Here is an 18,908-nt window from a genome sequence, read left to right as displayed (position 1 = left end):
TAATCTACTGCAGATTACTTACAACATGGCTATAAATATCATCTGTCAACAAAAGGCATGAAGACTGGATTCATAGAAACCGTGAACTGGCCTCAGTGGTAGTTTTCAGGAAGGTAGAATAAACAACCCTTGAGGGGGGGGGGAAACTGACATAAGTCTCTGGAAGTATATAGTAGGTTATTTCAGATCCTTGCGGGAGAATAAATGCTGCTGACAACCTAAGGCAGGACTCAAGGAGGAAATCTAATAATGCTGCTATATTTAATAACGACAGCTGAGTCCGAGGCGAGTGGATAAGCAAAATTAGTTTTATTACAAAGTAATAGTATGTGCAATACTCTTCAGATCCCAACTGGATCTGAAGTGTCGGTTCCAAACCTACCCGACCTTTACATTCCAGGTTATTAGAGTCTCATGGGCTCCCCACCCCTCAGTGAGGGAACTGAAACTCAAAGAGCCTCATGGGGAGGTAATTGCTTCCACCCCGTAGGTCTCGTGCGGGTCATAACACTACTCCTACCAGGATATCTGCTGTCATGGTATGTCTCTAAGAATAGGAGCAAATTAAGAAAGTAATCATTAAAAATTATATATTCTGGGCTGGTTAAGACCTATTGTTTGTTTATTTTGCACAAAACAGTTTGAATAATAAGAAGCTGTTGATTATTCTGCAACTCCCATTACTTGCTGATAGTTCCCACAGGAGTCATGAATTCCTTTCTGTCTGCATTAACCTGGTGGGTAACAGAAAGTGCAGCACTCTTGACTCCACTGTTTGTAATGCTATTCCATGGTTGGATTCGGTAAATACATTGGGAGAGGTGAGCCAATGCAAGAAGCTCCATCTAGTGGGCTATTGAGAATTTGTAAACTTGCTTCAAACACGAGCAGGATAATCTCAAGTAACACTCAAGGAGCTTCCCATTCAGGCACTGTCAGATTGGCATACAGGTATCACAGCTGTTTCTGCATCCAGGCTCATAACTAGTTCACCTGTGAAGGAAAAGGAAACAAGATTGCTACAGTGAATATTAGGCACTACACCAGATATTTCCCAATTCATAAACTAAATCAGAAACAAATTAGCCTATAAGGGCTCCTCGGTAGTCCTGTATAGATCATCTGTTTGTCGAGTGAACTAATGAAATATACGTAGTCTGACCACATCATTGATGGGTTCTCATGGGGTATACCCATTTCATAGCACTGTTAGCATGTCCAATCTGATTAAATTTGTGCATTATATTAATTAGCAGATTATAGTAATCTCCATCGTACAGCTTGGTTTTGACTTTACAAATAGCTATATTGTCAGAATACAGCTAAGCCACTGACCCAGCAGCCCATTGTTTTTGACACTTTGGCATGAAACTCTATTAGTGAGATGCCACTGAATGCTGCAGTGAGAATTTCCCCTCTTCATCCATTAGCAGAAACTGGTTTGGAGTATCTACTAATGTACACCCACTAGCCAAAATAACATAAAAAAACGTTTTCTAGCATACTGGAATCCTGCTGCAACCTAATGACAATCAATGTTTATCAGTCAGGATTAAAATGGATCTTGGAAATTCTGTAACAAGGACTGCAAGATTTGTCGCATTGATGACTCACGGGTTTAGTTTAGTTGAGTTATTTCCATAGTCTAGCACTGTGACAGAAGTCTCTACTTTTTCCTATTATAATCTTTATAATGGCAGTCATGACTGTATTGCTGTGAGAAATACTCTCTTACAATGTAAATAGCACAACATAAACGCAAGTTCATAAATATTTGCAGAATAAATTATTTGACAACAGGCATTATAAGTTCAATATCTGGGAAAAAGTATTGAATAACCTGATCAATGAACTAACCAGAATCTGAGCTTGATTGCAAATAGTTTTTAAAAAATTAAATTTAGAGTACCCAATTTTGTTTTTCCAATTAAGAGACAATTTGGCGTGGCTGTCCACCTGCCCGGCACATCTTTTTGGGTTGTGGGGGGGTGAGACCCACGCAGTCACAGGGAGAACGTGCAAACCCCACACGGACGGTGATCAGGGCCAGGATTGAACCCAGGTTCTCGGCGCTGTGAGGCAGCAGTGCTAACCACAGGACCATCGTGCCGCCCTGTAAATAGTTATTGTTGGTACTGGGTTGGAATCTCCGGTCCTCCAGCTGCATGTTTCTCACCGGTGCGCTGTTTGTTGGCAGCGGGATTATCTCTATCCCGCCATTTGTCAATGGGATTTCCCATATAATAAAGAAATCCACCCCACACCTCTGGGAAACCACACCTCTGGGCAGGGCTGCGTTGCATTAGGGAACAGGGAATCGCAACACAGGAGAATTCCAGCCATTGTACTATTAATATTATTGGGATTATTGATTGTACCCAAGTGTTATTGCATACTTCAAGTGTGAACTCCCATATATTTATACGAACCACTAAGCCTTCTGTTTTTTAATTGGGATGCTCAGTTGTGATGACACCCACAGCTCCTGCCGGCAGCCTGGGGATTTCCCGACGGCTTGGGGCTGCCCCACAATGGGAAACCCCATTGATCAGCCGGCGAAATACAAAACCCGACAGTGTTGCGTACAAGAAATCTGGTGTGGCGGGAGAACCCTGCCGCAGAAGTCAATCTTTATTCAGTTTTAGATTTGTTCACAGGGCAGCACGGTGGCCTAGTGGTTAGCACAACCGCCTCACGGCGCCGAGGTCCCAGGTTCGATCCCGGCTCTGGGCCATTGTCCGTGTGGAGTTTGCACATTCTCCCCGTGTCTGCGTGGGTTTCGCACCCACAACCCAAAGATGTGCAGGGTAGGTGGATTGGCCATGCTAAATTGCCCCTTAATTGGAAAAAATAATTGGGTAATCTAAATTTAAAAAAAAAAAGATTTGTTCACAAAATTAAACATTTGGGGGGTGTGTTGGCGTAGTGGTACTGTCACTCGATGAATAATCCAGAGACCCAGGGAAGTGCTCTGTGGATCTGGGTTCAAATCCCACCATGGCAGATGATGGAATTTAAATTGAATTTTAAAAATCTGGAATTAGGAGTTCAATGATGACCATGAAACTATTGTTAATTGTCCATGGAATCTCTACAGTGCAGAAGAAGGCCATTTAGTCCATCAAGTCTGCACTGACCCTCTGAAAGGGAACTCTACCAAGGCCCACTCCCCATCCTATCCCTGTAACCCCACATGTGGATCATGGCCAATCCACTTAACTTGCACACCTTTGGATGAAAAACCCATATGGTTTGCTAATGCCCTTTAGGGAAGGAAAAATGTCATCCTTACTTGGCCTACATGTGACTCCAGATCTAAATGTTGATCTCTGAAGTCAAGTCACTCAGTTCATGGGTAACTAGAGATGGGCAACAAATGCTGTCCCAGCCAGAGACGCTCACATCCCATGAATTAATTTTTAAAAATTATCTAACGAATGTTCTCCATATCCTTAACCTTAATTAATACAATTAACAAGGATAACGGAAAAACAGGGAAACCTGCTACGCTCATTTACCCACTTTCGACCAGAATAGGAGGAGTGCGCACTTTGACTAAAGTTTTATTCACTCACCAAAAATGGTCAATTGTTTATCTTCCCTACTTTCACCCAGAATAAAAGAGACTTTAACCAGGCTTCTTTCAACAAATAACAAACTTAATTTATTATAAAACCAGTCTTGTCAAATAGAAAAGTTCATACAGTATGAAACATGAAAGTATACAAATTATGCTTGAGATATCCTAAGTCACGTAGACATACACACACTTAATAAAAAAATAGAATTCTGCCAAAGGTTAAAAGTCAATGGCTGAGATTTTCCGGCCCTGTAGTGGCGGGACCTGCATGGGAGATTCGGCAAGTCCGTTGATTTTCCGAGGAATTGAACAATTCCTGCAGTGGATGGGGCCGTAAAATCCCTCCTAATGGTGCAAGGAAAAAGGAAAGATGGTGAAGTCCTTGAAATGGTGTCGGGGTTAGACCGTTGTTCTGCCAGCACTGATCTGTAAAATAATTAATGCCTCATGCAATGCTTTTCAGCTGGGCTCGAGGAACACTTGCAGGTATTCTATTACAGCATACAAAGTAACCGTGCAGCAGGTAATATTCACTTCGGGCTGTCAACTGCCTCTGTACTACAAAAAGGTTGTTCTGTCTTATTTTCACAAGTAGTTGGTCCTTCTTCTAAAAAGAAAACCAACTTTTAAACAGTTTTCCAGGCATGGTTTTTCACCAGAGTCATAAACAACCATATGGCCCCTTTTGTACACAGTCCTCCAGGGTCAAAAGGCCTCCATCTTTAAAACTGCCCAATCACCTTTTCTTGTAAAAGGATGTTTTTCCAGGAAAAGCAATCAGAGTCCTGCCTTAACACCTAAGGAACATTGGACTGGATTCTCCAACTTTGCGGCCAAGTGCCGACGCCGGCGTGGGAACTGTGGCACTTTATGATGCCAAAATCAGCGCCGAACACTCACTGATTCCAGGACCGATGAGGGGCTAGCAGCCACGTCGGGCAAAACTCCTGACTCACGTGCCAAAAACAGCCAGAGAATTGCTGGGTCCGTGGGCGCGCATGCGCACAGCGATGACCTGCAGCAGTCACGCCATTCAGCATGGCGCGGCAATGCGCAGACACGACCTGCCAAATACTGCCCCACAGTACAATGCCTGGCCACCACCCACCAGTGCCCCCAGCCCTCACGGAAGCCCCCCCCCCCCAACCAGCAGCACAGCTCCCGACTGACTGTGGCGGACACCGCGGCCGCTCAGACCACACGTCAACCGCGCGGTCGGGAACTTGGCCCATCGAGGACGGAACATTGGGGGAGGGTCTTCATGTGACACAACAATGCCATTCCAATGGCGTGCGGGGTGCAACACGATGGCGCAATTTCAGAGGGGGTGGAGAATCGAAAACCGGCGTCAAACCGGCGCCCCCCCCCTCGATTTGGGCGTCGGAAGGGATTCTCTGACCAATTGCTGATTACGATATCAGCGTCGGGCAATGGAGAATCCCGCACCCTGTCTTTCAAAACACAAATTCTTATGTTCTTAGTCTTTGACGATTCACCGTTTTCAGTGATTAAAGTGTTCATGATAATAGGTCCATCAGTGGTACAGCAGAGTGGAGCAATGAAACACAGACAATGAAAAGATTGGGATGGTTAAAGGAAGATCCCAGTGTTTGGATAGGTCCCAGAGGTACTATGCAGTAAGCAGCCAGTACCATTTTGCTAATTGTGGTAGCTTCTCATTGTTGTAATTGAAAGGAACTGGTTGTAGATGCCCCAGAAGAAGTCTGAAGGTGGCACATCTGATGCTGCAGGAAGCAAGTGAAGTGGCGAACATTCACAGATTAGAGTACTATTATTTGGAAGCTTCGGCATTTAAAGATCTGTTACTATTCACCAATCTCTTTGTGGTCCTAATAAAGCCTTTGGTTTTCATTGTTAGCCATCACAACATAATCATGAGTCTCAACAACAGCACACTGCCAGTTTCCCATTGTAGTACAAGAGAACCACACTACCAAGCAGTTTTTACCTCAAATATTCCAGTGGTTTATTGCAGTTATTAAAATTGGAAGGATACCAGTAAGCAGACCGGGTAGCTAGAGGCCCATTAGCTCAAGTTCACCAATAGGTTAGATGTTTATAGGTATCATTAGCAAAGTCCTGTATGGTTATATAGGTAGAGAGGACCATATTGAGGTCACCCAACATGATTTCCAGAAAGAAAGCCAAATTTGAGCCCTACGTAGAAGTCATCAGGATAGTAGACATTGAACATTATTTACCTAGACTTTCAGGTAGCCTTTGATACAGTTCATCATAAAGAGCTTTCCTGCAAGATGGAATATTGTGGAATTAATGGTAATCTGCTACAGTGGATTACATTTGGCAGAACGCCCATTGATGGCACGTTGTTGTCAATGGATTTGGAATTAATTGCAGACTGGCTGTCAATGATGTTCGACAGGGTTTGGGGCTTAGGATTTCTGCTAGTTACTATTTTAATTAATGACCTAAATATTACATGTTGGGGCAACAACCTATTATTTTGCTGTTGTTGAGTCAGTAGGTCAACTGCATCTTGAAGAGGGCAGCACGTGGCGCAGTGGGTTAGCCCTGTCGTCTCACAGCGCCGAGGTCCCAGGTTCGATCCCGGCTCTGGGTCACTGTCCGTGTGGAGTTTGCACATTCTCCCCGTGTTTGCGTGGGTTTCGCCCCCACAACCCAAAAGATGGGCAGGGTAGGTGGATTGGCCACGCTAAATTGCCCCTTAATTGGAAAACAAAACTGCATCTTGAAGTATTGGGGAAGGGGTCTGTGATGTTTTGCATTATTAGGATTATTAGCATTAAATGCCCATAACGTACTTGCAATTAAAACAGAATTGAAGCCAGTGGGAAAGAGATTTAAGTGTTACAGTGCATCACTCTCCAATGGTTCATGGCTAATGCCATGAGTTTATAATCAAAGCAAGTTTGTTCTATGTTGTATTCAAGGTGCAATTCATTCCAAAGCAAAGCATGCCATTAATTACCTTGTGCAAAACCTTAATTACTCTTCGGAATACCTTGTCCAGTGTTGGTCTTCACACATGCTGGGGAATATTGAGATTCTGGAACGGTTGCAGATTATTTCCCACAAGATTATTTCCAGTCTGAAACATCTTAGTAATTTAGTTATCGCTCAAAGAGCTGGGTCTGTATACTGTAGGGAAAAATGCAGATCTATAAAATAACGAAGGAACTAGATTCTGTTCATGTGGACTAAGGCTTTCAAATGGGTAGGTTAGGGAGGACCAGTGCATACACTTAGAAGTTATGTAAGGATTGAATTAGCTGTGGTGTTCTTTTTGATTCTTGTTCTCAGGATGGACGTCGTAGTGTTCACAAAGACCATAGAAGCTAAGTTCATTAACAAAGCTAACATTTATTGACACTACTTATTAAAGCTTGACCACTTACCCCTATAGTAAACAATAACCTAGTAATCTATAATCTACAGTCAACTAACACTGGTCTTTACACTCTATCTATAACTGTACTCTGATCTCTCTCACTACTCCTATGCTCTCCTCTCCAGCTTTCTCCCAGAAGTCTGTGAGTCAGTGCTTTATATAGTTCTGCATCAAGCTCCATCTAGTGGTTAATTATGGCAGTGGGCAGCATGGTAGCATAGTGGTTAACACAATTGCTTCACAGCTCCAGGGTCCCAGGTATGATTCCCGGCTTGGGTCACTGTCTGTGCGGGGTTTGCACGTTCTTCTCGTGTGTGCGTGGGTTTCCTCTGGGTGCTCCGGTTTCCTCCCACAGTCCAAAGATGTGCAGGTTAGGTGGATTGGCCATGATAAATTGTCCTTAGTGTTCAAAATTAACTGTACTCATTCAGGTAAGACCTGGACCTGTCCTTGGTTGGGGCAGATGTTGCTCCATAAAGGAATATGAATCAGGATTTTTTCTCCCAGGAGGTTCCATGGCATCGGGTGGGTATAGAGTGCCTGTATTGTGTTGATTTAAGTCAGCACAACTTAGGACAGACAACATGTACAAGTGGGCTTTTCCAGTATATCATGTTCATGTGTTTGCATGTTGTATTAACAAAAACATTAAGCTCAGTTACTGTACTCACCTCTGACCTTTCCTCTGCCTCCAAGGTCATAAACATAGATGGCTGCTGGAAACTGTTACAAGTTAGTCAAGGTGGGGATGGCTCTATTCACAGGATCCTCAAGTCAATGAATGGACAGTGGACAGGATAGCTCTTTTCACAGATTCCTTAAGGCAGCCTAGTCCTGCAGAGATAAAAGCTTCTGTAAGGATCTGATGGAGTGCTTCTCTAGAGCTGCTGCTGAAAGAACAAGCTGCTTCTAAGACATACACATAGCTCTCCATTGGGAACAGAATTCAAATTCCCAGTGGTCTATAGGAGAATTCATTTCATTTCACTTCATTTCATTTCAAAGGTCCATAACTGCAGAAATATCACAGTGAATGGAGGGACAAGGGATATAGGAGGTTGGTAACTTTGCTGTTAAAAGATCCGCACAGTAGCTGATTAAGGTAAAATGCTGTTCAAGCAGACCAAAGTTATCCTGTATGCAGCAGCAAAGATTATTAAAGGGTAAGATCCTGTTACCGATCTACTAAGGGCAGCACAGTAGCACAGTGGTTAGCACTGTGGCTTCACAGCACCAGGGTCCTAGGTTCGATTCCTGGCTTGGGTCACTGTCTGTGCGGAGTCTGCATGTTCTCCCAGTGTCTGCATGGGTTTCCTCCGGGTGCTCCGGATTCCTCCCACAAGTCCCAAAAGACGTGCTGTTAGGTGAATTCGACATTCTCAATTCTCCCTCTGTGTAACTGAACAGGCGCCGATATATGGCGACTAGGGGCTATTCGCAGTAACTTCATTGCAGTGTTAACGTATGCCCACTTGTGACAATAAACATTATTATTATTACTTCTGACAAAGCTGGACATACTGCACTCATTACATCATTTGTCCTGTACCATACATTCCTAAGGCAGCCGTTGAAGAGGTATGGGTAATGCACATGAAGGGCAGACATATGGGGATGCACAGAACAGTCGATGGATGCAGATTTGGAAGTGGAGCATAAACTATGTAAATCCCTGGCTGCACAGAAAACAGGATAATCTCAGAGGTTCCGCCATGAAGTGAAAACTGCCAACAGACTCGTAAGGAGGTTCTGCACGATTTCCCGCAGGATATGCAGCATATGGTTGGTTTAGCATTGTAGTTCTCTGCCCTGTGCCAGCATCACAGAAGGGATTAACTCTTTGCAGGGGCAGCCTGGAGAAAGTAGTAACAGCAAGAGATCAGCAAACTGCTTTGTGAAGTGTATCAATTTCATGTAAGCGCATTGAACGAAGCACGACAGATATTGGGTGACACTTTGGAAAGGTAGATGTGAACTGGATTTTAAAGTATCGAGAGCAACATCTTGAATGCTCCGAAAAATTGTTGGTTGATTCTCAGGCATTAATAATTTTCTGCTTCATTAAGGTCTGTTCTCTTAATGAAAGGAGAGCTGTGTGTATGTCCTAGAAGCAGCTTGTTTTTTCAGCAGTAGCTCAGAGAAGCACTCCATCAGATCAGTACAGAAGCTTTTGTCTTTGAATGACGAGTCTGCCTTAAGGAATCCGTGAAAAAGAGCTATCCTGTCCTTTGTCCATTCATTGACTTGAGGTCATGTGAATAGGGCCAACCCAATCCTAACAAACCTGTAGCAGTTTACAGCAGCCATCTAGATTTCAGAGCTTGGAGGCAGAGAAAAGAGTTTTAAAAAGGGCACAGAAAAGGTTAAAAGCACGTAGAATAACCTTCAACGCTCTGCTCTTGTCCCTAGCAAAATGATTACTCTCTCCTATCCCAGTTGTCCCTCCTGGCATATCCTTCAGTTTTGCTCCCTCGTCTTAAGACAAGGGACACGGTGGGGCAGCACGGTAACACAGTGGTTAGCACAGTTGCTTCATAGCTCCAGGATCCCAGGTTCGATTCCCAGCTCGGGTCACTGTCTGTGCGGAGTCTGTACCGTCTTCCCGTGTCTGCGTGGGCTTCCTCCGGGTGCTTCGGTTTCCTCCCACAGTCCAAAGATGTGCGGGTTAGGTGGATTGGCCATGTTAATTGCCCTTAGTGTCCAAAAAAGGTTAAGTGGGGTTACTGGGATAGGGTGGAGACGTGGGTTTGAGTAGGGTGCTCTTTCCAAGGGCCGGTACAGACTCAAGGAGCCGAATGGCCTCCTATGATTCTATGACTTAGACTTGAGTGTATCCAGCGCATAAGTGATTTAGCCCCCATAATAATAATAATCTCTATTATTGTCACAAGCAGGTTCACATTACTGTAATGAAGTTACTGTGAAAAGCCTCCAGTCGCCACACTCTGGCACCTGTTTGGGTACATAGAGGGAGAATTCAGAATGTCCAATTCACCTAACAAAGTACATCTTTTGAGACTTGTGGGAGGAAACCGGAGCACCCAGAGAAAACCCATGCAGGCACAGGGAGAACGTGCAGACTCCGCACAAGCAGTGACCCAAGTGGGATTCGAACCCAGGTCCCTGGCGCTGTGAAGCAACAGTGCTAACCACTGTGCTATTGCGCCACCCACCATCCATCACCAGATCTGGTTGTGCCACTTCAAGTGCGGTGGAGCAACACTCTACTTTGCCAAAATCTTCCACTACACCAGGATCACAATAATGAACAAAGATAAGCCCCAATTGTTTTTCTCTGCCACGAACCACATCCTGAAACAGCTCTCATGCCATGTCCCTTAACTTCACTGATATAAAGAGTTTATGTGCGGTGGGTGGGGGGGAGGGTAATGCATGTGGAAGGAATCAATTCACTATGCAGACTTACATCAATTCCTTAAAAGCAGGCAGTGCTGCAGGATGCATGACCCATGTTGCATTCTCCATTCATGCAATTGACAAACGTTATGTGAAGCATACAGGTATGTCTGTGGCACTGGCTGCACCAGTAAGTTGGACGGGTGGTAAGTCTGGGTAGTATGAAAACAAATGAGGGCAGCACAGTAGCATGGTGGTTAGCATAAATGCTTCACAGCTCCAGGGTCCCAGGTTCGATTCCCGGCTGGGTCGCTGTCTGTGCGGAGTCTGCACATCCTCCCCGTGTGTGCGTGGGTTTCCTCCGGGTGCTCCGGTTTCCTCCCACAGTCCAAAGATGTGCGGGTTAGGTGGATTGGCCAGGCTAAATTGCCCTCAGTGTCCTAAAAAATAAGGTTAATGGGGGTTGTTGGGTTACTGGTATAGGTATACGTGGGCTTGAGTAGGGTGATCATTGCTCGGCACAACATCGAGGGCCAAAGGGCCTGTTCTGTGCTGTACAATTCTAAAAAAAAAATAAAAAAATCTTGTCCCCTGCACTTTGTGCATTACGATTGAGGCCATCTATTTAGTTTCTTCACCCTCGGCAGGGCAGATCTGTTCCCAGGCTCCCTCCTGCCTTGCCATAATTTTCCTCTAGTTCCTTTCTTACATCTTTTCAAGTCCTCTCCAACCTCATCTTGTCTGACACTGTACATCCTGCTCCCATAATCCACTCCACCTAAAATGCTGACCACCTAACTTCCCATCCCACGAAATGGTTGCCTTTGTGCAGGTACTGTTCCCCAGAAATCTTTCAAAACCATAAACATCATCCTTTCCTCAAATAGCCCAGCAACAACATCTGACCTTGTCCTAGATCAGTTGCTAATTTTAAATCTGAGATAGATCGAGTTTTGTTAAGCAAAAATAGTAAGGGATCTGGGCCAAAGGCAGGTATATGGAGTTAGATCATACATGATCTCATTGAATGGAGGGACAGGCTGGAAGGGCTGAATGGCCTACTCCCTGATGCGACCATCAATTCACTCAAAGACACGAGTAGAAGCAAACCGAGGTTTTAATCAGCTTAGAACAGTGCCTGCCTGCGACTGGTACAATACTGTGAACCTCTTACAGGTCAACTGCTCTTTATACTTACTTTCAAGGGGAGGAGCCATGGGCGGAGCCCGTACATGCCCCAACATATCCCCCTGTGGGTGAAGCCACACAATCGCCCATAGGTGGAGCCCACAAGGTCAACAACATAACATAGCTGTAACACAATGGCAGAACATGATACTAATACACTGGTGAATTACTAGTACTATACATTCACCACACTCCCATACCAATGTCCTATGTACTTCCAATCTCCCTTACTCTTCAAAGTACTTGAATGTCTTGTCAGTTCCCAAATCCATGCCCATGTTTCCCACAACTCTCTGTTTTAATCTCTCCAGTTTCTGCTCCTGCCATTGCACTGAAATAGCCCCACTCCAAAATCTCAATAACATTCTCTGTGATTGAGTATGGTTACATTTTCCTTCCTTGTCCCCAACCTGTTTGCAGCCTTTAATATTGCAACGTCCTTCTTCAATGTATCTTCTGTGCTGTCCAGCTCAGTTGAATTGCCTTTGCTTGGTTCTACTCTTACCTATTGAATCACAGCCAGAACGTTCCAAGCGATTACTCACCCCTGCACCATTACCTGAGAACACGAGGATCTAGTCTTTCTCCTCTCCTTTTCTCATCGGCTTGCTATGGTTTAGCAACATTAACCTCAGACTTGGGGTTAGCTTCCATGCACCTAACTCCATGTCTTCACCCTAACTGTTACCCCCTCCATTGACTCCATGCTTTTAGGCTGCTTGGCTAATAATCAGTTTTGGATAAGCCACAATTTCTCAGGTTAAATACCGGGGAAGAACAAAGCCATCCCTGCCATAAACTTCATACTCTTGGCCACCAATTCCATCTGCTTCCTTCGCCACCATTTCAATCTGAACAAGTCTGTTCGTAATCTCAGCATCCAATTTGACCCAAAGAGATCTTTCATTCCCATAGTCCAATAATAATGTTTTGTAGACCACAAATGAGTGCTGACCGAGTGAGCAAAAAGAAAACTTGGTTTATTGCAAAGCAATTATATTTACAATATACTTCAGATCCCAGACAGATCTACTCTGTCAGTTCCAAACCTGGCAGATTTTATACAGATCTTAACCATGAATAATCTAGGGCTCCCCGCCCCCTTAGTGGGGGAGCTTGCATTCGGCGAAACTCGTGGAGGGACTGATTGTTCCACCCCTAGGTCTTGTACGGGTTATAACATTCCTCCCGTCAAAATCCGAAAACTCTTCTGATGACAATGGAGTAGGAGGGCGCCAGACTCTCTTCGCACTTGGCTGTGCTTGCACCCGCGGTGCTGGATCTGGCGGAGTATATCTGGACGGCGAACGCCACTTTTGTCTAGAATGCTATGGTGCATGTACTGTCATGCATACTGTGCATGCACTGCTTACCCCCCATCAGAGAACTCCGCCACCTGGGTTTCCATGTTAGAATCTGTATCTACTACGTCTCTCATTTGACGTCTTGACCCCCCCTGGGGTAATGCACTAGCCTCTTTAGGCATCGGATTTGGTTTGACTGTAACTTTCCTCTCCCAAGGAATTTTGTGTAGAACTGGTCGTCTAGACCATTTGCGATCAAGATGCTTTCTCATGACGCCTTGTGCCTGAACTTGATAAGATACTGGCCCTGCCTGGCCAACGATTGCCCCGGAGTCCCAATGGCAAAGTTTCACACAGACTATGTCACCTGGTCCAAATAGTCTGGTGGTTTTCGCAATGCCCTTGCAGCTCCTGGCGGTGGTATACATTCCTGACTATATCAGGAAAAATCATACTAAGATGGGTTCAAAACCTCCGGCCCAAGAACAATTCAGCCATCGCCACGTCAGTCACGGCATACAAATTTGTCCTGTAGCAAAACAAGAACCTGGCCAGTCTCGTGCCCACGACCTTGAAGTCTAACTTTTTAGACCATGTTTAAATGTTTGTACTGCCCTTTCTGCCAGCCCGTTTGAAGCCGGGTGATACGAGGCAGTGAGAATGTGCTGCAGCCTATTAACCTTCAGGAATCCTGAGAACTCTTCACTTGTGAAAGGTGTTCCATTGTTGGTAACCAACACCTCTGGGAAACCGTGTCTACTGAAGGCAAGCGTAATTTTTCAATAATTAGTCTAGTGATGGTCGCTGACATCCAATGGACTCCCAACCACTTATAGTGGGCATCTATCAGGAGTAAGAACATCAAGTTTTGAAGCGGGCTGGCAAAGTCGGCGTGTAGCCTTGCCCATGGTTGCCATGGCCATTCCCATGGGTGAAGAGGGGCTGCTGGCAAAAGCTTCTGGTGCTCCTGACATACGCCGCACTGCTGGGCTACTTTCTCTATGTCAGCATCCAGGCCTGGCCACCAAATGTAGCTACGTGCTAGCATTTTCATTTCTGATACCACTGAGTGCCCATTGTGCAGATCCCTCAGGATCAAGTCCTGGCCCTCACATGGGACAATGACACATGTACCCACAACAGGATGCCATCTTCCACGCCGAACTCGGACATCTTCGAGAATGGAGCAACTCGCCTGGTAGGAGCATATGCCAAAATCCATATAGGACTATATGTTGAATTTTCGAAAGGACTGCGTCAGTATGTGTCCCCTCATGGATTTGGGGCACTGTAACAGGCTACAAATCCATAAAGTTGAACATGCCCACTACCTCCTTCATCCTGGGAGGAAAGGAGGGCATGTTGGCAAAGCAGTCGGCTTAATGAATCCGCATTTGCAATCTGGGTACCAGGATGATGCTCAGGAGAGTACTCATAGGCGGCCAGCAGGAGGGCCCAATGTTGGATCCTGGCGGAGCTGATGGGCGGAATTGCCTTGTCTTCTTTACAGAGACCGAGTAGTGGCTTGTGGTCTGTGATGATCGTGAAATGTCAACTGTACACATATTGATGGAATTTCTTCACGGTGAAGACAACTGCCAAACCTTCTTTCTCGATTTGCGCATAATTGTGCTCGGCCATCACCAGTGTCTGGGAGGCGAAAGCGAGCGGCCTCTCTCTGCCATCTTCGATGCAATGTGATAAAATGCCGCCAATGTTGCATGGTAACGAATCACACGTGACCAGTAGCTGTTTGGTGGGATCATAATGTGTTAACAAGCCTGAGGAAGTCAATTGATTTTTACTTTTGTGACCGCTAATTCATGTTGCTTTCTTCACACCCATTCCTGGTTCTTTTTTAAGAGTGGATGTAGGCTGGGGATGAACTTGCTGCAATAGTTTACCAATCCCAAATAAGACCGTAGCCCTGTGGCGTTTTCGGGAGAAGGAGCCTGCTAAATAGCCCGTACCTTCTCTGCAACCTGGTGTAACCCCTCATAGTCCACATGGTAACTGAACACCACTTCCCTCGCGTGGAAAACGCACTTTTCTCTCCGCAGGCAAATACCTGACTCCGAGAAACGACAGAGCCCAAATTACTTAAATGCTCCTGGTCGGTTGCCTCTGTGACCAACATGTCATCTAGATATGCTGCCACTCACAGCACCCACTTGAATATGGCACAACCCGACGACACTCCAAAGGGTAATCTGGTGTACTCTTACAGGCCTTTTTGGGTGTTTATAGTGATGTTTTTATATGAGGCAGGGTCCATTTCTAACTGTAAATACGCATGGCTCGAGTTTGGTAAATGAGTGTCCACCGACCAATTTTACATACAGGTCCTTGACTTGGGGCATCGGGTAACGATCCAATCAGGAGGCCCTGTTGACCATTAACTTATAGTCCCCACACAGTCTGATTGTCTTATCAGGTTTGAGCACCGGGACCACCGGCACTGCCCAGTTGGCAAAATGCACTGGCCTGATGAACCCAAGTCCTTCTTAAGTTCGGCCTCAATTTTTGCTAACAAAGCGTAAGGGACCGGGCGAGCTCTGAAATACCTTGGTTGTGTGTAAAGTCAACCCGGCCCCTTTTATTTTCCCCAGTCCGGGTTGGAAAAAACTCAGGGCATTTTCCTAGTACTTCAGAAAGAGCCCCTGGATCCTATTTTGAATATTTGCTGGCTGTTCAGCCACATTAGCCAATCGAGGTTTAGCAGGCTGGGGCCGTGCATCCTTGACTATGATCAATGGGGATGCACCAACTGTTGTCTATAAACCACCAAGGTCATAGTGGTTCCTGCAATGGCTAACAGTTTGTCAGTATACCGCAGAGCCAAGGCTGCACCCCTGATTTTATCTTATCGAATATCTGTTGTCCAACAACGGAAATGGTAGGCCCTGTGCTTGGCTCCATATCAAATGGATAGCCATTAACCTGCACAGTTATCTTGAAGGAGGAACATAATTCAGTTGCATACACTCCTCCTCTGGTTGGTCCAGGTGGAAAATGTGACCCCTTGGTTGCGCCAGCCTCGACAGGGGCACCTGGATCTCTGGCTGACTTGTGCCTTGCGCTCCCTTTGGCCTCTATGTCCACATTCCCCACAACATCCTGGCTCTCCCTCAATGGACTCCAGGGAGGTATCTCATCAGGTTACTGTCTTTGACCAATGGACGGCCCTACAGTACTTGGCCCTGGGCAGCATATCAGTCCTAGTGGGGGAGGGAGAAGGCATTCGCCGGGAGGGGTGTTTACCTCCATTCCCTGGATCTCCTGTACTCCTCTCTCAGTGCTTTCGCGGGAAAGCAAAATCTTTGCGGCCTGCTGAAGATTTAGGGACGGTTCGGCTAGCAACTTCCTTTGAGTAGCCATATTATTTACGCCGCAGACCAAATGGTCGTGCAGCATTTCGGAAAGGGAAGTTCCACATTCACAAAATTTGGTTATATTCTGTAGCCTTGTCAAAAACTCGGTTAGGGACAATACAGGGTCTCATATTCAAACAATCTCTTCACTATTACAGACGGTTTAGGGTTGATGTGTTGCGCCACGGGGTCACCAGCTGTTCAAACGTTTTAGTGTCCGGAGCTGCAGGATATGTAAGGTTTTTTTATTACCCCATAAGTATACCCACTCGCAGTATTACTGTCTGTCGATCACCATTTGTGATAATGTTTGCCCGGAAAAAGTAACACATGCGTTCTGCACACTGTGTCCAATCCTCTAAGCTTGTGTCAACCACATCCAATCTTCCGAACAAAGGCATATTTGTAAAGAAAAAAAAATTCCAACCTTGGTCCAGCAGAATAATAAAGGTGGTTCACCCAAGGGTGTAGCAGTGCCGACAGTAATCCAGTTGTATCCCCGTCGCCAGTTTTGTAGACCACAAATGAGTCCAAACCGAGTTAGTAAAAAGAAAACTTGGTTTATCGCAAAGCAATTATATTTACAATATACATCAGATCCCACAAGGATCTGTTCTGTTGGATCCATACCTGGCTGACTTTATACAGATCTTAACCATGAATGATCTCGGGCACCCCGCCCCTTAGCGGGGAAGCTCGTATTCAGCGAGGCTCACAGGGAGAGTCCGTGGGTATTGTACAGGTTATAACACTAAGGCTGCGAACTTTCACCTAATTAATACTTCATATTTACGTCACTGCCTTAGCTCAGCTGTTGCTTAAACTGCCATCCATGTGTTTCTTTTTACCTATATACTTGACTAGTCCAATGCTTTCCACACTAAGCTTCCATTCTTCAATTTAGCCAGAACTCCATTACCCAAATCCTATCCTGCAACAAATCCATCTTGTACACTGGCACTCAATGTCTTCAATTTAAAATTTTCATCTTCCTCTTTAAATCCCTTTATGTTTTTGTCACTCCATATCTTTGTAAACTTGCATATTCGACTTACCATTAATTTGACAGATACTGGGCAGCATGGTGGCACAGTGGTTAGCACAACCGCCTCACGGCGCTGAGGTCCCAGGTTCGATCCCGGCTCTGGGTCACTGTCCGTGTGGAGTTTGCACATTCTCCCTGTGTCTGCGTGGGTTTCGCCCCCACAACCCAAAAATGTGCAGAGTAGGTGGATTGACCACGCTAAATTGCCCCTTAATTGGAAAAAAATAATTGGGTAATCTAAATTTATATTTAAAAAAAATTTTAAAAATTTGACAGATACTCTTTTAGCCGACTAGGCCCCATGCTCCATAATTCTCTTCCTCAACCACTCCACTTCTTTGTCTCCCAAAATGCATCTTTAAAACCCATCCCTCTTAAGAAGTGTTTGATCAACGGTCCTAATATCGGCATGGTAGCAGAGTGGTGGGCGGCATTATAGCACAGTGGTTAGCACTGTTGCTTCACAGCGCCATCCCAGGTTCGATTCCCGGCATGGGTCACTGTCAGTGCGGAGTCTGCACATTCGCCCGTGTCTGCGTGGGTTTCCTCCGGGCGCTCCAGTTTCCTCCCAGAAGTCCCGAAAGACATGCTGTTAGGTAATTTGGACATTCTGAATTTTCCCTCAGTGTACCCGAACAGGTGCCGGAGTGTGGCAAGAAGGGAATTTTGACAGTAACTTAATTGCAGTGTTAATGTAAGCCTACTTGTGACAATAATAAAGATTATTATTTCTCTATCTTTGGCTCGGCATGCATTTTGAGATGTTCTACCTAGTTAAAGGTGCTAGAAATACAAGCTTTTATTATATTTAAAAACCTTTACTTGCTCTGACTGGGAGCATCTCTGGTCATTATGGACATTATTGGCAGCTGCAAAAAAGAAACCGCAACAAGGGTAAAACATCAGAAATGGGGATTATCTGACACACATATGGACTGCTACTACTGACAAAATTAGGCTTTAACAAGCTAGCATCTTTGTATAGTCCATGCTGAGCATGTTATTTGGTCAAGTTGTATGTCTCTGACCCACAACTTTTGTTTTAGGCTGTTTGCTGCAGGGTGTGTTTTAGTTTCGTTTTGAGAGCTGGATAGCTGCAGTCACAGCCGGGAGGTATTTGAATCTATCACTGTAATCTAAAGACTGTAAATCGATCCTGGTGATTTAAAACTAATAACAGTAGTGACTTTAACCTGCTGTGCTTCTGGGAAAAGGTATTTTATGTCGTATCGATGTTAAAAGGAAAGCTTAAAAGATTACTTAATGTTGTAGTCTTTGGGGGTTGTATTGGAATTAATGGTTGCTAAAATGTTCACTGTATGTTTTAAAAAGATTAACTTGAGTTCATAGAATAAACACTGTTTTGCTTTTAAAAATACTTTACCATTTCTGCTGTACCACACCTGTAGAGTGGGCCGTGTGCTCCCCATACCACACTCTATTAAAAGTTGTGGGTCAGGTGAACTCCATACTACACATTAGGGTTCTCCAAACACTGGCCCATAACAAATTGGGGACTCGAGGGGGATAAAAGTCTATCTATTGGATTGGCTTAGTGAACTTAAAGACAGTGACGGGTGAGCATATTGTGGTTGCTTTTCGGGTGTGGTATATTAGTTTAAGTGGGGAGTGTGTTGCGGACAATGGCTCTTTCAGAGGATCAGAAGTTTTT

The 18,908-nt window shown here is 45.0% G+C and overlaps 1 long non-coding RNA gene across 2 annotated transcripts in view; it reads right to left on the bottom strand.

The window, feature by feature from the left end:
* Positions 1 to 287: 287 nt before the first annotated feature.
* Positions 288 to 18,908, bottom strand: part of LOC119969561 — a 59,215-nt gene continuing 40,594 nt past the window's right edge. The window contains exons 2-4 of one of the 2 annotated variants that reach the window (XR_005461417.1): positions 7,643 to 7,805; positions 6,552 to 6,721; positions 288 to 993 (exon numbers count right to left, since the gene is read on the bottom strand). This is a non-coding gene — a long non-coding RNA (uncharacterized LOC119969561). Of the gene's footprint in view, positions 994 to 6,551; positions 6,722 to 7,642; positions 8,162 to 18,908 lie in introns of those variants that run through there. The other variant, XR_005461416.1, reaches the window with a different exon arrangement.

This window comes from Scyliorhinus canicula, chromosome 7, assembly GCF_902713615.1.
Source record: "Scyliorhinus canicula chromosome 7, sScyCan1.1, whole genome shotgun sequence".
In the NCBI taxonomy this organism is placed as follows: Eukaryota; Metazoa; Chordata; class Chondrichthyes; order Carcharhiniformes; family Scyliorhinidae; genus Scyliorhinus; species Scyliorhinus canicula.
The sequence above is the reverse complement of the archived record's forward strand: the minus strand, read 5'-3'. Positions and strand labels throughout refer to the sequence as shown.